This window comes from Elgaria multicarinata, chromosome 3 (genome assembly GCF_023053635.1).
Source record: "Elgaria multicarinata webbii isolate HBS135686 ecotype San Diego chromosome 3, rElgMul1.1.pri, whole genome shotgun sequence".
In the NCBI taxonomy this organism is placed as follows: domain Eukaryota; kingdom Metazoa; phylum Chordata; class Lepidosauria; order Squamata; family Anguidae; genus Elgaria; species Elgaria multicarinata.
Genome location: NC_086173.1, coordinates 92192971 through 92209431, shown reverse-complemented (window position 1 = coordinate 92209431; position 16461 = coordinate 92192971). Strand labels below are relative to the sequence as shown.

At 42.4% G+C, this 16461-nt stretch overlaps 1 protein-coding gene across 1 annotated transcript in view; it reads right to left on the bottom strand.

Moving 5' to 3' along the window:
* SAP30L (SAP30 like) overlaps window positions 1–16461 on the bottom strand; it is a 315105-nt gene that overhangs the window by 155531 nt on the left and 143113 nt on the right. The gene's annotated exons all lie outside the window — the stretch shown is intronic.

The window sequence follows — 16461 nt, the reverse complement described above, 5'->3', positions numbered from 1 at the left end:
CATAAAACCAAGGCTGGAGGAAGAAATGGTGTTTTTGGAACAACCATTGACTTTTCAGATTTTAATAAGCTTCAGCCTTCCCCCCACCCACCTCCAGTTTTTCTCTCTTTGAAATGCTAAAAGGCACCAGAACAAAATGAGACTTAGAAAGCTTCTATAAAATAGCTTGTAAGTTTCTTAAGTGCAGCTGAGCTTCATACTAGTGGAATTAGAAGGCTGGCTCGGATCCTGAGTTGATCTGGCAAGGAATGCTAAGGCAACACTGTTCAGACCAGTCATACTTAAGATTGACTGAGTCCCAGCGCAAGCTCCCTTGAGAATATGGCCACTGCCACATCATCTTCCCCTTTCCTTTACTGCCACAGCATTGGCTCTATTGAGAGCTGCGTGGCTCGAAGAAGTGGCCGTGGGGCTTTCCAGAGCACCTGCTGAAGCTGGCAGGGCAGCAGTGGTGGACCATCCTGGCAGGGCAATTCAATGTTCCTCCCACTCTGTCACCTGATGTGGGTGCCTCACCCCGCTTCATGGGAGGGCTGGCCCCCCTGTTGGACAAGAAAAGACCCTTGTGAAACTTACAAGCTTTCTTTCTTTCGTCCGTCCGTCCTTAGATAGATTGAATGGAAATGTACTACTTTGTTTACTTCCGCAAGTCATCCATTTCATTTGCAGGCATGTGATGAATTCACTGATCTTTAGAAGATCACAGCATATTGCTAGTGTAAATGATTGCTCCGTTTTCTGTGCAAGTACAGGCGTGGGGAGAAGATAGATCTGGAACTAGGGGTAGATATCAGGGAGTTTTGCAGTAGATCAGCAAGGATTTCTGACTCCTGGTCATTTAGTAACAACAGCAACAAAATGATTCCCCTCCTGGGATAAATTATACTGATGAAATTAAAAGAGGTACTAGGGGTAATTGGGCTCAGAGAACAGCATCCAATGGGGCATTATGTTGTGCTAGCATAAGCAGCTTCTAGTCCAGCACCAATAGTGTTAGCTGGCATGCCGGAGTTTCTGGGGAAACCCATTGGGCCAGATAACGCTATGGCCATTGCGCTAGAGGTCACTTATGCTGGCACAACATAATTTACATTAGTGCTAGTGTCTCACTGCAGGGCCACCCCAAGACATTTTGCTGCTTAAGGTGAAGGATAAGAGGACACCCCCTCCTATCCCATGCAGAAAAGCCTACTGGACTGACAGATTTATTTATGTTTTATTTCATTTCATTTCTGTAGTGCCCAATAGCTGAAGCGCTCTGGGTGGTTCACAAAAATAAAAACTGTAAGGCACAGCATACAATATAAAACATGGAAGCTTAAAAAACCACAATATAAAAGTACAACCAGAATAAAACCGAGTGTCTTCAACACTGATGATGGGGCCCCATCCTGCACTACAACTGAAGACTGAGCGGGTGCAGAGCAGGCTGTACCACATGTGGGACTCTCCATCAACACCTTGCTGCTGCTTCCCAGCATCTGCCACCTGGCAGGGCTGACCCTGGGGCACATCTACACTAAGGGTTTGCCCCGGGGTTGCTTCGCAGTAGCGACACGTCATCTACATGACGCAGCTGCCGTTGTGAAGCTATCTGGAGGTAAATCCTGGAAACTCTGCTCCAAAAAAGTTGGGCAGTTACCCTGACTTTTTTGGCAGAGGAGCCTATTTTATTACCTATATCTGTGGAGCTCCGCAGATACAGATAATAAAAATAAAAAGAAATGGGGGTGGGTGGGGAGGAACGGGCAGCCAGAGGGAGGAGACATGTGGTTCGCCCAGTCCCTCTCGCGTCCTCCTCTGGCTGCCTCGTTCCTTCCCCCCATCCCTTTTTTGTTTTGATTAATTGTATCTGCAGAGCTCCAAGATACAGATTATAAAATTTAAAAAGGGGGGGGAGGAACGGGCAGCCAGATAGAGGAGAAGTGGTTTGCCCAGTCACGTCCTCTTCTGCTGCCTCGTTCCTCCCCACCATTATTATTTTTATTATCTGTAACTGCGGAACTCCGCAGATACAGATTATAAAATTAAAAAAGGGGGTGGAATGGCCCCGTTCCTCTCCTTTCCCCCCCCCCAGGTGTTTGGTTTTTTTTTTACTTTTTCAGAGGCGCAGGGCCAGAAAATTCTCACTTGCCTTCCTTCCCGTGCAGATGTTGGGAAGGAAAGCAAGTGCGGGTGCAAGGTGCCTCATGGCACCAAAGCACTGCCATAAAGATGGGGGCCCTGTCTCATTGCATACTGTCCAGAATTCTTTAATTCTAAGCGTATGTCTTTTAAACCTGGTTGGTGGATCTCAGGGTTCAAATAAATGAAAACAAAACAAAATAGATGCCCTGAACTTTAAGTCTGCGCACCCCTGTTTTAGTGTGTCCACTTCTTTCATTCTGTCCACTTGTTTCATTCTGTTTTTGTGGCAAACGTGCAGTGCTGTGAAATGCAAGTATTTGAATCTAACCATGTGCTGGAATTTTACGTGGCGGAAGGCTCCTCCCTCTCACTTCCTCTTTAAATGAAATGGTTCAGGGACGATGGAGTGGGGGGGGGGAGTGGAAAGCAAATCCCATTCACAATATTTTATTGGTGGAAATTGTGTATGTTTCAATAAAGAAAAAGCAGCACATTCATTTTAACAAGGGAGATTCATAAACCTTAAGGAGTTATTTTTAAAAATCCAGGCATCAGCATAAAAGCTTTTACATAATGAAAAGATTCAAATTGTTCACTTGCCCAGAGCCAACGCATGCTGAATGGTTTAGGGAAAGATCTCAGCTCATCCACCAATATCACTACAAATGGAATTTCAACGTGTTTTAACAAATGAATTAACCTGTTTCCTCATACGTTATTTCTTTATCTTTAACGCTCTTTTGGAAGTGGTTCAGGAAATCTATGATGGCCAATTCCTCTTAAAGAGGTCTCAAGAATGTTGTTTCGCACTAACAGTGCCATCTCTGTTCTGGAGGAAGGATAGATGTAATTCGTTTTATCAAATGGGCTTGTTCACTATGTGTCTTCTGATGAAGGGGATTTACCTCAGGCTCTGTAAGCACACAAAGAGCGTCAGCAGACGAGCATTTTATAGCACACTCATTACTGGGCACTCATGTATTTTCGTGGGTGCCTCTCACAACGCTGTCTGCCTCCTGTGTGCCTCCTTCTGCCATTTTTTTGGTAGTAAAACAGTCCAAACAAAATGCGACTCTTCTGAGTTACAACGGAATTGGTCGCCATTTCCTGCTGTGTGCAGAGAATTTTCGCTATAAAAGACCCACTAGAGGGCGCTGTCCCACTACACTGAATGGACCACATGGTTGCATCTTGTTTCCCCTTTCTCTCCTGTGTGATTCTTCTCCACGCTATAGCAGAAGAGCAGCAGGAAGCAAGAACGATGGTCAGGAAATGCGATTTCCCCCTGTCTGATGTTACCCAAAGGCATGGGAACACAGGGTGGACACATATCAATGGGCCCTGGCTCTGACTCCCCAGTGAGATTGCCAGCTTGTCTACCAACTCCTGATCCTGTGCCTTTAACAACAGTAGATTTCAGTTTTCCTTGGGTTAATGTATCACACATCTGCCATGCAAACTGCCTTACTCTTTGATTATTATTATAGTTCTCACTTGTTGCATGCATTTCACTCATGGTTCGTTTACAATATTTATATAGGCCACCCAATTCACAATGTCCTGTGGGCATGTTTAGTTTCTGGAAGTGCCCTGAGGACCGCTTATGCCAAATGGCAGGGCTGACATTTTAAATAAATAAATACCTAACCCAAATCTCTTGTGCGAGGCCTATGTGTAATTTTAGGGCATGTGTGATGTAGAAGGGGCCCTGAACATACAGAGCTCCTCCAAATGAGGGAGCATTCTGGGCCAATTGGGACTTCCCCACCCCAATGCATAGGTAGGGTGGTCAGGTGTCCTACTTTGCAGAGGACAGTCCTTTATTTGAAGAGCTGTCAGAGGACAGTCCTCCATTTGAAGGTGTCCTCTATTTGATGGGCTGCCCAGACCAAGTCTGTTTTAAAGTTGAAGAACCATAAGAAGGAAAAGGAAGGGCCTTGAAGTTGTCCACAGACTGAGCAGGCACACAGGTCACCTGGTTGCACTCTTCTTCAGTATGGGGGAGATGTGTTGTATTTTACTGAAATTATGGTAATTATCTTTAAATTTTAGTTTATACATTTTTATGAGGATAGGTAAAGGTAATGCAAACTGATGCCCAATTTTATCCTCTCTTTTGGTGGTGCATAGAGTTCCTTCTCATGTGTGTCAGATGTAATTTTGCAAAATTTGTAATTTTGCATTGCTGCTGTTTTTATCTGGTTGAGCTTTTATATTGTATTTTATATTATGGTTTTATACTGTTGTTTTATACTTTGAATGTTTTTAATTTTTGTGAACTGCCCAGAGAGCTCCGGTTATTGAGCGGTATAGAAATGTAATAAATAAATATTTAAATAAATAAATAAATGTGCGAATAGCAGAAGGTGTGGCCACCTGATGCATCAGAGTGGAGTTAGTGCACATAGTCCCACAGCCCTGACACATTCTTTGAATGCATGGCAGGTAGCCATCTGAACCCCCCGCCCCCTGTCAGTGCAACATTCCTTCTGGTGAGTGTGCACACAATTACACATCCACGTAGAGAAGCGTTAATGTGAACCAGCCTGTGCACCCAGAAGAGCAAGCAGGAATTTCCACTAACATGCCTGGACTTTTCCTACATAGCTGCAGGCATAATCATGCAGGAAGGCACAGTACTGTGAGCATATTCAAAAATATAAAGGTATATTCCTGACATGGCATAGTTTCCAGTTGCCTGAGGGGTTCATCAGATGACCGTTTTATTGCACGCTCGCTACTGCCCACTCATGGTTTTTCATGCATCCTTTAGACGCCCCCATCCACCTTCCATGCACCTCCTGCTTCTTCTTGCCTTCTTCCCGTGACAAAATAGACCCCAAAAATCTGACTCTTTTTAAAAAAACAGGGAGTATCATCACATGAGGGGGGGGGAATAGCATTTCCTTACCATCGCTTCTCCACCCAAGCGTTTGTCCCTCATTACTTCTGCCCAGAGGGGAAAGAGGAAGTAAACAAAGACCACACAGCCCACTCAGGGGGCATTTTAATCTTGTCGCTTTTCCTGCACACAAGAGGAGATCGTGCCACATTCTGGGAGTTTTTTTTTTAAAAGTTGGATTAAAAGGGCTCTATTTTGTGACAGAAAAACGATCAGAAGGAGCAGGAGGTGGATGTTGTTGTCTAAAGAATGTGCGCACATCTGTAAGTGGGCAGTAGCGACCATGCAATAAAACACTCATTTAAAACACTGATGAACCTGAGAATGTGCCGATATTTCCTGCTGTGTGCAGGAAAAGCGGCACAATAAAAATGCCCCCGGAATGGGCCACAGGGTCTCTGTTTGCTTCCTCTTTCTTCTCTGGGAAGAAAGAGGAAGTATTGTGGGACAGGAGTGGGGGCAGAGAAGCGACAGTGGAGAACCATGATTCCCCTCCCCCCCCCAGTCTGATGTAGCTCTCAAATCTCATGCTGCTCCAGTAAAGTCTATAAAGGTACTTGGTAGGCTGACCCAAAGCACTCATGCCCAATTCTCTACCTGACTCTTCTCCTGAAATCAAAAAATGTAACCCACGCCTATTGAATTCTGTAGCAAATTTAGGTGATTGAGGATCAGTTCAAATGTATACTCTAAACATCTGGATACCCAGTGGATGTTGGTGATTTATTTCTTTTACATCTTCCTGTGATTAGGCAAATTCTAGATTCTGCCTTCCATAATTCAACGCTTTGTCTAAGCCATTGTACTTGTCTTGCAACATGGAAGTTGGAATGTGTGACTTAGGTATGTGCTGCATTTGGCTGACTTGACAGAAGTCTGGATTTTAACTCTTTTGTCTCAGCAGTTACCTTGGCCCCTCCTCCAAATAATAATAATAATAATAATAATAATAATAATAATAATAATAATATATACACCACTAGTTATGGATTTTAAAGAACTATGGCAACAAGAAAAGGTCACAATTATTTCATTAGTCACATCAGTCACCGGCATCACATCAAAAAACTATACAGAAAACCTTCAAAAACTGGGCCTACCAAAATACATTCACACTAACATACAAAAAGCAGTCATACTTCAAACACGCTCAATAGTCAGGAAATTCCTGAATCAGTAAAAGACAGCATGACTTGGCAAAGCCCAACATGTTCATCTAGAAAAAAAGAGAGATAATAATAATAAATAATAATCTGAATCAGTAAAAGGCAGCATGACTTGGCAAAGCCTGTCATGTTCATCTAGAAAAAAACACCACAAGCGCGAAAAGGGAATAATAATAATAATAATAATAATAATAATAATAATAATAATAATTCTGAATCAGTAAAAGACAGCACGACTTGGCAAAGCCTGTCATGTCCATCCAAAAAAAACACCACAAGCGAGAAAAGAGATCATAATAACGTCTTCATTCTTCATCATTCCTGCAAAGGAAGAATGAGAAGGTGGCGGCCAGAGGTGCACCAACAAGAGTGCACCATGCCGGCCGCTAGACTCTTTGTCACCAATCTGATTGGTAGACTAAACAGCCAGGACCCGGTCTGATCTTTCTCTCCTTCTCTCCCCTGCGTGAGGCAAGAGCGCTGCAGAAGGAGACAACTCAGGAGGCTATCGAGGAGAAATCACCATGACAGCATTCCTGCTAACGAGAGGGTCGTGTGTGTTTTTTGGGAATGCAATGGTTTGCATCAAAACTGGCAGCCACTCACAACCGTGAAGGCTTGGCGGTGGGGAAGGGTGGGGGGTGGGGAGGGCGGAATTCATAGAACTGTGTGACTGGTGACAGGGGAGGCTGTTGGCTGGTTTGAGAGACGCAACAAAGCTGGCCACTCGTCGCGGTTGCTGTGTGCGAAGTATTTGCTAATGCTTTGCTTGAGCTGAACGTTCTGCTGCATCATGATAGATGCTTATTATCCCTTGTGGTTACAGAGCACTCTCGACGGCCTTGGATTTATTTATTTTATTTATGTGAAATATTTCCACGCCGCCTTTCAGGACAGGACCCCTCCCAAAACGGCAGACAATTAATATACTAAGAGTGATATAGTAAGCGTTCATAAAAACAACAAACACAAGCAGAAGAGAAAAACTTATAATACAATTGTAGCTACGACCCAGAACAGCCCAATAAAACATAACCAGGGGCAGGCCAGATGAAATAAGTAAATATTTAGAGCTTTCCTAAAAGGCTGAAAAGATGGGGTCTGACAAACCCCCATGGCAACCCGTTCCACAGGTGCAGGGCTACTGTGGAAAAGGCCCCGCACCTGTGTATTTGCATACCTAACTGCCCTCAAAAGTGGGCAAGTGTGATAGGACTCTGTTGCTGATTGTAAAGTGCAGGCAGGCTTATATGCGTGAAAGTGATCCTTCAAGCAATTTGGTCCCAAATGGTTTAAGGCATTAAAGGTCAAAAACAGCACTTTAAATAGGGGCTCGGGAATGCACTGGATTCATTCATAAGGGTGCTTCACAGTTCCCAGGGGCTAGAAGTAATCCACAGAATGAGATATAGCTCTCTGCCCTTTCCCACATAGTATTTTCAAGTTCATTATTAGGACATAAAGCTCTTACTGCCAGTACCCAAGCCTTAGGAGAGGCATTTTGATCTTTTAGAATGGGGGAAAGAACTGCACAGTTACCAGGCAACCACAAAATGATTGGCACTCAGGGGAATGTGGGTGGGACCAGGGGAAGATGGCATAGCCATCTGGGGAATTCCAGAGGACAAGTATGGCATCCCAGGAGGGCTGGACTTGGCCCCTGGTCCTAAGATTCTCTACTCCTGACCTAGCCCCATACCTTATGTCTGCGAAATAACTTCCGGGTCAAAATGAGCTGAGCAATGTGTGATTGTCTTACTTACTTTAGTGTAACCAGAACAGGACTGTGGTGTTTTAGAAGCTTTCCACCCTCCTGTTTTCTGCCCCAAATTCCACCCGCCTGCTGGGGGAGGGACGGGACAAAAAGCAAAAAATGACTCCATGTTGGGGTGGAGGGTGGAAGCTTAAATGCCTCCTTCTGAATTGCCATGATCCCAATATGAATTGGGCCTGCTCACGCATACGCTAAAGTAAGTAAACCAATCACACATAGCAGAGCCTTGAGTTAATGGTTTTATGATGGGGGAGGTTAGGCAGCCATATGTATTCCTTCAGTTACGAAGCACATAATGAACGTTTCTCTTCTCCCTCCCCCATACCACCATTGCATGTTTTACAACTGCTTCTACATCCCTGATACATTAAAGGAAAAAACAAAAGAGAGTATATCAACCAGAAGAAGAAGAAGAAGAAGAAGAAATACTTTGAACATGCGCAGTTTCATGGTACCATCGTGACTACAGGAATGAAATGGAGTTTGCTTCTGCTGCCCTGATGCTAAATTTTACAATGAGCACCATTTTGCTATAAAAAGGATAATAAATATTTAAAAACAGAATAATAAAAAGAGCATCTGTAAACACGTACATGCCCAGCTGGTCACCCCCAGACAATTACATGTTTTATAAGAAAGGATGCTGTGGTGACAGGCATCAGCTCTAGTGTGCCCCTGGCATGGCACGCTGGCTGTGGGGCCCTGGACTTCAGCCCCAAGGTCCAGCCCTAGCCGCATGACTGTCTGATGTCTAACTGTAAGAAGTCACAGTTGCGAAATGAACCATGCAACTAACAAGAGTGATCCGTTTTCTCCCTATAAGCTTTTAGCCCTAGACCATCTTCACATAGCACATAGCTAAAGGATGGAACTCACTACCACAAGATATGGTCATGGCCACTAATTTGGATGGCTCTAAAAGGGGGTTGGATAAATTCCTGGAGGAAAAGGCACTCAATGGCTACTAGTCCGGATGGCTATGTGCTACCTTCAGTATCCGAGGCAGTAAGCCTATATACACCAGTTGCTGGGGAACATGGGAGGGGGAAGGGAGGGTGTGGTTGCTTGTGGATCCCTGGTTGACAGCTGGTTGGCCACTGTGTGAACAGAGTGCTGGACTAGATGGACCCTTGGTCTGATCCAGCATGGCTGCTTCTTATGTACTTAACATACATTATGCGACTGCTAGCTGCGACCCTATTAAGAAAGCAGACCTTGACAGTTAGACATGCCCTGGTCATATCCAGCCTAGACTACTGTAGTATGCTCTATGTGGGGCTGCCTTTAAAGACAGTTCTGAAGCTACAGCTGGTACAGAATGCAGCGCCCAGAAGCTTCTGGTGGGGGGTGTGTGTGTGAAGGAGGGAAGCTATACTAGTATAGAAGCTATACTATACTGACTACACTGGCTACCTGTTCATTTCCAGGCCCAATTTCAAGTGCTGGTGGTGACCTGTAAAACTCTAAATGGTTTTTGACAGAGTGAATGACTGCCTGCTCCTGTACAAACATGCCTGGTCCTTAACATTAGCCTTGGAGGCCATGCTCATAGGATCAGCATCACAAGATATATTACACTCGCATGTACTAGAGACAGCACTTCTTAAGTGGTGGCACAGTTTTTATGGAGTGACACATCGCCCCTGCTTTGCCAGTTTTGAAAATCTTCCTTTCTTATTTCCAGCTGTTTTAAACTAATATTTGGAAGGCTCTGGATTGCAATCCATGTCGCTGTTTGAATGTCTATTTTAAGCAGCTTTTAATTACCATGGTGGTTTAAACCATGGTTTTGTGGTAAATTGCTGCTGTGTCAATGTTTTAATGTTCTAATATTTTAGTAGGGACTGTGACTTCTATATTATATTAGAAATGTGAGAGCCAGTGTGGCATAGTGGATAGAGTCTGGGACTCAAGAGAACCAGGTTCTAGTCCCCACGGAGCCATAGAAGCTCAGTGTGTAACTTTGGGACAGTTACTGAATCTCACCCTAACCTACTTTACAGGGTTGTTGTGAGCATAAAAACAGAGAATAGGAGGAACATGTAAGCTGTCTTGGGTTCCTTGCAAGAAGAAAAGAGGCGGGATATAAATGTAATAAAATAAAATAATGATGAATTTTATGGGATTACTTATGCTTTAGTACAAGGCAAGCTGTCCTGAGAGGTTTAGCCCCGAGAGGGGCATACGAATACTGAAATAAATAAATCTGCACAGCCATTGTGTACTTATTTGTTTGTTTATTTATTATGGAGATTGCTACCCTATCCTTCTTCAAACAATTTCCAAGGGTGGCTTGTGCCTTTTCCCATTCCATTTCTCCCTCCCTACCAGTGTTATCACATATCCCCACCCCACTTCACTTCTTTCCTTTTAGTTTTTCCTTTGTGACTGTATAAACACCATGCACATCGATGAGGCTATTAACTAAACAAACGGACAAATAACTTGATTTTATTCTGACTTTATACTGTTAGTTTTACCCTACCCAGTGCCTGTTTACCCTACCCTGTGCCTGTTTGCATTCTCTTCCCCTCCTTATTGTTTTATTATGATTTTATTAGAATGTAAGCCTATGCGGCAGAGTCTTGCTATTTACTGTTTTACTCTGTACAGCACCATGTACATTGATGGTGCTATATTAATAATAATAATAATAATAATAATAATAATAATAATCATCATCATCATCATCAAACACAACTGCTCCATAATTGTAATAATGATAGCAACGTTTATATAGTACTTTTCCTATGTGCCCAGAGTGTTTCAAATTGCCTTAATAATCCTAACAAGAATCCTTTGTTGGTGGCCCATATTAGCAACTGAAAACTGCTGCAGTTACCCAGCGGGTTCATATGAAGCTGATGTAAGATTTGGGCTAAAGACTTTCTGACTCACAATAACTACTAAACATTTTTTTATTTATTTATTGCATTTTCAATAGCTGAAGCTCCCTGGGCAGTTCACAAAAATTAATATCAAGGAAAGCAGGAGAAAAAACATTTAAGATGGTGCAAGACTTAAACAGTGTTTGCTCTTTAAGCTCAGGGGATGTCATACACAAACTAGCAATTAGTTTACTGATGTACCTAACTGCTAAGGATATTGATATCCATATCCTGTAAATTGATCTGGCATTTTTCAAACTTGGTTATGCAGTGCAGGGACCGAACTGAAACCAGATTAACATTTTGGCCATCCAGGAAATTAATTAATGGATAACATTAGCGGATATTTTGCCCATTTCTACGTATTGGTTGTTACAAGGGATCTCATGGTATTGATTCTCCATATTATAATAACCTGTATTCCCCTCAAACAATCACAAATGTTCTGGTTGCTTTTTGGGTAAGCTACAGCATATTCTGCTAGTATTTTTAAGATAGAGTAGTCAACAATTATTTAAACCTTTCTTTCTCAGGAGAGCCAATACAATTATATTGCATATAATTTGGGGTTTGTTATTCTCAGTGCGTGTCACTTAACTGAACCTTCTCATCAAGTCTATTTGTAGACATTTTTCAAGCTTACTGGCCAGGAGGCTCCCTGCTAAGCTAAAGAAGCCAGTAAGAAACAGCTGGTTGTCGTCTGGAAGTGGATGCCTTATCAGTTTCAGTTCACAAGGAAGACACAGATATCAGGTGAGGAATGTTTGTTTACCATCTCAGCCTTCAAAGGAAGATCAGCAGGGGGTCTTATCTGTTTGGGCACCTTCTTGTCTAGAAGGAACACATCAGAGATCTGGTACATTGATTTCCTGTGGATAAATGTTGGCTCCTACTGATTGTGTGAGCCTACGACACCTCTGCCACTTGCTAATATTTGGGGGTATGATCTAGCCAAAGTTAAGAACTTTAAGACTCAATGGGATCTGGTTTCATATCTTGATTAGTAAACAGGGCCTTTGGATATATCATGGAACTATGGTTTAAATGAGCCATGATACACGCACTTAAGCTAAGTGTGTGAGATGAGAAAACAAGGGACGTGTGTATGGACACGCAATTTGTTCCCAGGCTGATAAACCATGGTTTATTGGGTAGAAATTGTTGCACCTGAAGTACTATTTTCCTGGCAATAGGGAAGCCAGGTGAGTGTCTGAGCCTGCCCTATGGTAGACATACTGGACATGTCATGGTAAATTGGGGACAGAGAGCAAGAGAGCAGGGGAAAGAGGATTTGTTAAAAGATTTGTTTGGACCCCCCCAAAATCTGTTGCTGCCTTGGTACCACTTTTTCTGTTCTTTTTTTACTTATGCTTCAGGCAAGCTATTTGGACATAACTGACACCATTTATTTAATTTCAGCAACAGGGATTTGCCCATCATTTATAATTTGAGGAAAAAACCATTTCATGAAATAGCTGCTCCCCCAATTTTGCTTTTCTGAATACTTTTGCTGATTTTTCAGCACATTTGCTTGGAACTAATGTGGTGTACTTCTGATTAGACATGCATAGAATTGCACTGATAATTTCTAGTCTCCACATTCCATTCACCCTAAAAAAGAAGGAGGCTAGGACACCTTTTAAACTTTTGAGTCAGTTTTTAAATAGAAGGATCCTTGGGTTTTGTTTTGCAAGACAATTTATGGTTTTCCTATGAGCTGCTGGAGGAACAAACTGCCCACTCTGTAAAGGTGTGTTTTTTGCTGTAGATTTTCAACTGTTGTCCATCATGGACTGCTGTGAATGACAAAGGAGGCAGGGGTATTTTTGTTTTTGTTTTTGATGGCAGAAGCCATCTTAAATTTGCTAAAATTCAAAAACATCTCAGAAGAAGGCTCTGATTCTCTTTCTCCAAAAAGAATTTCACCCCACCCCTGAACTATAGTAAAAATAACCAATTTTGAGGTCAGTGAAACTGCTAAGAAATAGTCGTTGTCAATTCAGTACGGCCCTACGTTCTGCATATAGCTTATCTATTTTCTGTCACCTTCCTCCATATTATCCTCTCTGTGGAATAATTTCTAGCATACTGTATATAGTTGATATGAAATTGCCCATAGCAGCCAATCTTATGACTCCTAATTTCATCCTCAGATAACCTAGTACCATGACAGTACTGATCAACACATTAAGGGCATCTCTACATTAGAGAAAAATCCCTGCATCCTTACCAGGGTTTCATTTTCTGGCGTCTTTCCACATTTGTAACTGGCTCATTTAGATGGCGACCACATGATTTTGAACTGAAAACTTTCCTTCTTGGCAACGCTATTCTGTTATATAAAACAGTGCAGTCTAGTAGTGAAATCATAGTGCCACGCTGGCTTAACATACTGGGGAGATCCTAAAATAATTTAAATGCTGCAGTAACTCCCCCCTTTTTTAAAGTGAGATTACCTGGGAAAGCACGAGAGATGTCCTGGAGGTTGATGACATCATGTAAAGGACCTGCAAACTTCCGTGAGTGGCCAATCATGAGCATGCAATAAATTGTTCATGCAGAGAAGCTCGAAGAGGCCAATACAGTTGCTGTTTTTAAGACTCATATTATTTTTTGTTTTGAATGCTGCTGTCTGTTTGGATCCATTCCTATTTGCATTTAGGCCTCGATATGGAACAGAAACGGCCTTGGTTGCCCTATTAGATGACTTATGCTGGAGAATGGTCAGGAGGAGTGCAGTGCTGTTGGTTCCCGTGGTCCTCTCAGTGGCTTTCACTACCATAAACCAAGGTATCCTTCTTGATTGCTTATCCTTCTAGATTGTTTATCCGGGGTTGAGCATAGGGGACATGGTGTTTCAGAGCATTCTTTCCTGGAAGAATGCTCATAGAAGATGGTGTTGGATGACGTCTCTTCCACCTTATGGCCACTGGCCTGTGGAGTGCTGCAAAGTTCCATCTTTTCAACATTTATACGAAACTACTGGGGAAAGCCGTTCAGAGGTTTGGGCTGAAAAGTCATCAGTATGTAGATGGCATTCAACTTTATCTCTCGTTGCCAGGAGAATGTGTCCTTCTGGTATCTATAGCCTCATGTGTTCACACCTGAGGCTATAGATGGCTAATATTTCTCATCAGCAATTTCTGAGCTATCTGTTACATTTGACAAATAACCAAGCCAGGGTTCCTCTGCCCATTGGGAGATCCTGCTTGGTTCTTTCGACCTACTAAGAGGCAGAAAGATAACCTATAGATATGCAACACCCATTGCTCTTATCACCTCTCCCCCAGAAGAAAATGGTTTCTATAAAAGCTTTCTGTGTCTCTGGGATAACGTGTTTGCCTATAAATCAGGGCTCTCCATGATTGATACACAGGGGCACGGGTTAGGTAATTGCAGTAAACAGAAGAAACAAAACTCACTCAGACTGGATTTATGAGCAGCAGAGAGGACTCTTTAACCACCAAAGAAGAAGGCCCCTTTGTAGCTCTTTGGTGTTGTATTCAGTCTTTGCAAAATGATGGCTTAAATATTTATTCCAATCTGGAGAGTAGGAATCATGCCGGTAGTAACCACAGCCCCTGAAAAAGACATTTAAGAATTCACCATTGAATTGTTGTTGTCCTGCAAGTGATCCTGTACTTTTCTTTACAAGGCATTTATTGTGTGCTTGTCATTCCCTAATCACCGTTGTTTATGAGGGTTTTAGATGACGATGTGACCCTCCAGTTTCACTTCTGCATCTAATCAAATTTTATTAGAACAGGGAAAATTCGGCAGTTAATTGTGAAAGCGAAAGAAAGTGCAATGCCCTCTTGTGTATTTGTAGATCACAGTGCCACCTAGAGGTTTTGTAGTGGAAAAGGAAGAGAGGAAATGTTCCTTGTGTAGTGCTCTGATCTCAATTCTGCAACGAAGCTGAAAGTAGATACAGAGAATTAACAGCCGATTGGCAGCCTTGTGTAGAAAAGCTCTCTGTCATTCATCCCCCTATGGTCTAAGAGCCCATAGCATTCCAGTAATGCAGGACCAGCCCAAGACATTTTGCTGCCTGAGGTAAAGGACAAGATGGTCCCTTCCTTCCCATTCTACATACAGAGGCTGACTAGACTGGCAGCAGAATCTTCCTTCAACACTGTCAATTGGAGAGCATCCAGTCTCCAAGGGGTGCAGAGCCTGTGTTATACTGAAAATTGATCCTAAAGCTATTCTGCATTGCATGACTACATTATTCCCTGGATTCAGTTAGCTATGCACAAGAAGGACTTCCTTTTGCTAATATGCTGTTATAGCTGCTCATGGGAACCTCTTTCCATATAAGGACTAGGATTGCTGTATGTGTAGAAACATCTCAAGGTACATCATGGTAAGTACAAAATCAGAAAAGATGATACAGTCTCATGGAAAAAATGGCCAACTTCAAGATTTACAAATCTATGTGCCTCATATATATATTTCCTAACATACTAATAGTTCCCCATATTAGGTAGCTTTTTCCCCCTGTGAGGAAAACTGGAACAATCTGCCTCCAATCCATCGTGCACTTTTTTATTTGATTCTTTTTGAAGCAAAGTTACATATTTAAAGCCCCACCATTAAAATTCACAAATTGTTCTAAGTTCAGGAAAATTGCCAAAACCATTGCTTTTAATATATTTTAAAATTTCCCTTTCATCCAATCCCTAAGAGCCAAGATAGTTATTTTATTACAAGCATAACTTCCCTATTTTTTAAAGAAACATTTATAATCCTGAGGAAACCTATCCAAGTTTCTCATAGTCTGAATGAGGCTTTCCAATTAATATTTGTTATAAGTTTGTGCTTGCCAAAAAAGTATGTTACTGAGGTTCTGGGGAAATGGGGAAATGATGTTGCTAAAGCAAGCAATCCATAAACTTTGGGCTCTATGAATTCACAGTAGCATGCTAAGCTAGATTAAAAGGCTATTTGGAAAACAAAACTACGAACAGGAAAAAATCTGTTCTTGTCTGTGTATGCTGGCAGAGAAAGCATCACAGAAGAGAAATGAGAGAAATCTAGAATGGAAGATGAAAGCTTCACAGCCAGCAGATACCGTGAGGGAGTGGGATTGACTGATGTAATTAGTGTGGTTTCAGAAAGCAAGAGTTGCTCAACTATATTCTGGCAGCCATAAACGTACCTTATACAGACCTGTTGGAATGTAGGTATACTGTACTCTAATGATTCGTTTAGGTGCTTACACCTAGACAGTTGGTTATGCCTTGACAACAGTACATAATGGAGGCAAAGTTTTTGGATTTAAGCCATTCTGTCACTTAAGCAGGTTTTAGATCACACTGACAAACTCTATCTGCCATAGCGAGAAATTCTCAGACAGTGCCAGGGTAGGACACCACAGCCACAAAGGACTTGAGCTGTCTCAGTCATGAAAAAAAAAGAGTTTTTACTGTCAGTTAACTCACTTCTTCCACATGCAATGTTGAGTCATGTTGCGCACCCAAATCTCATCTGGGTAACTAGCTACCTACTAGAGCTCCTGGGATTTTCTGCACGAGGCATTTATCATGCGCTTGTCATTCCCTACTCAGGTTCTTTAGACAACGTTGTGACCATCCAGTTTTG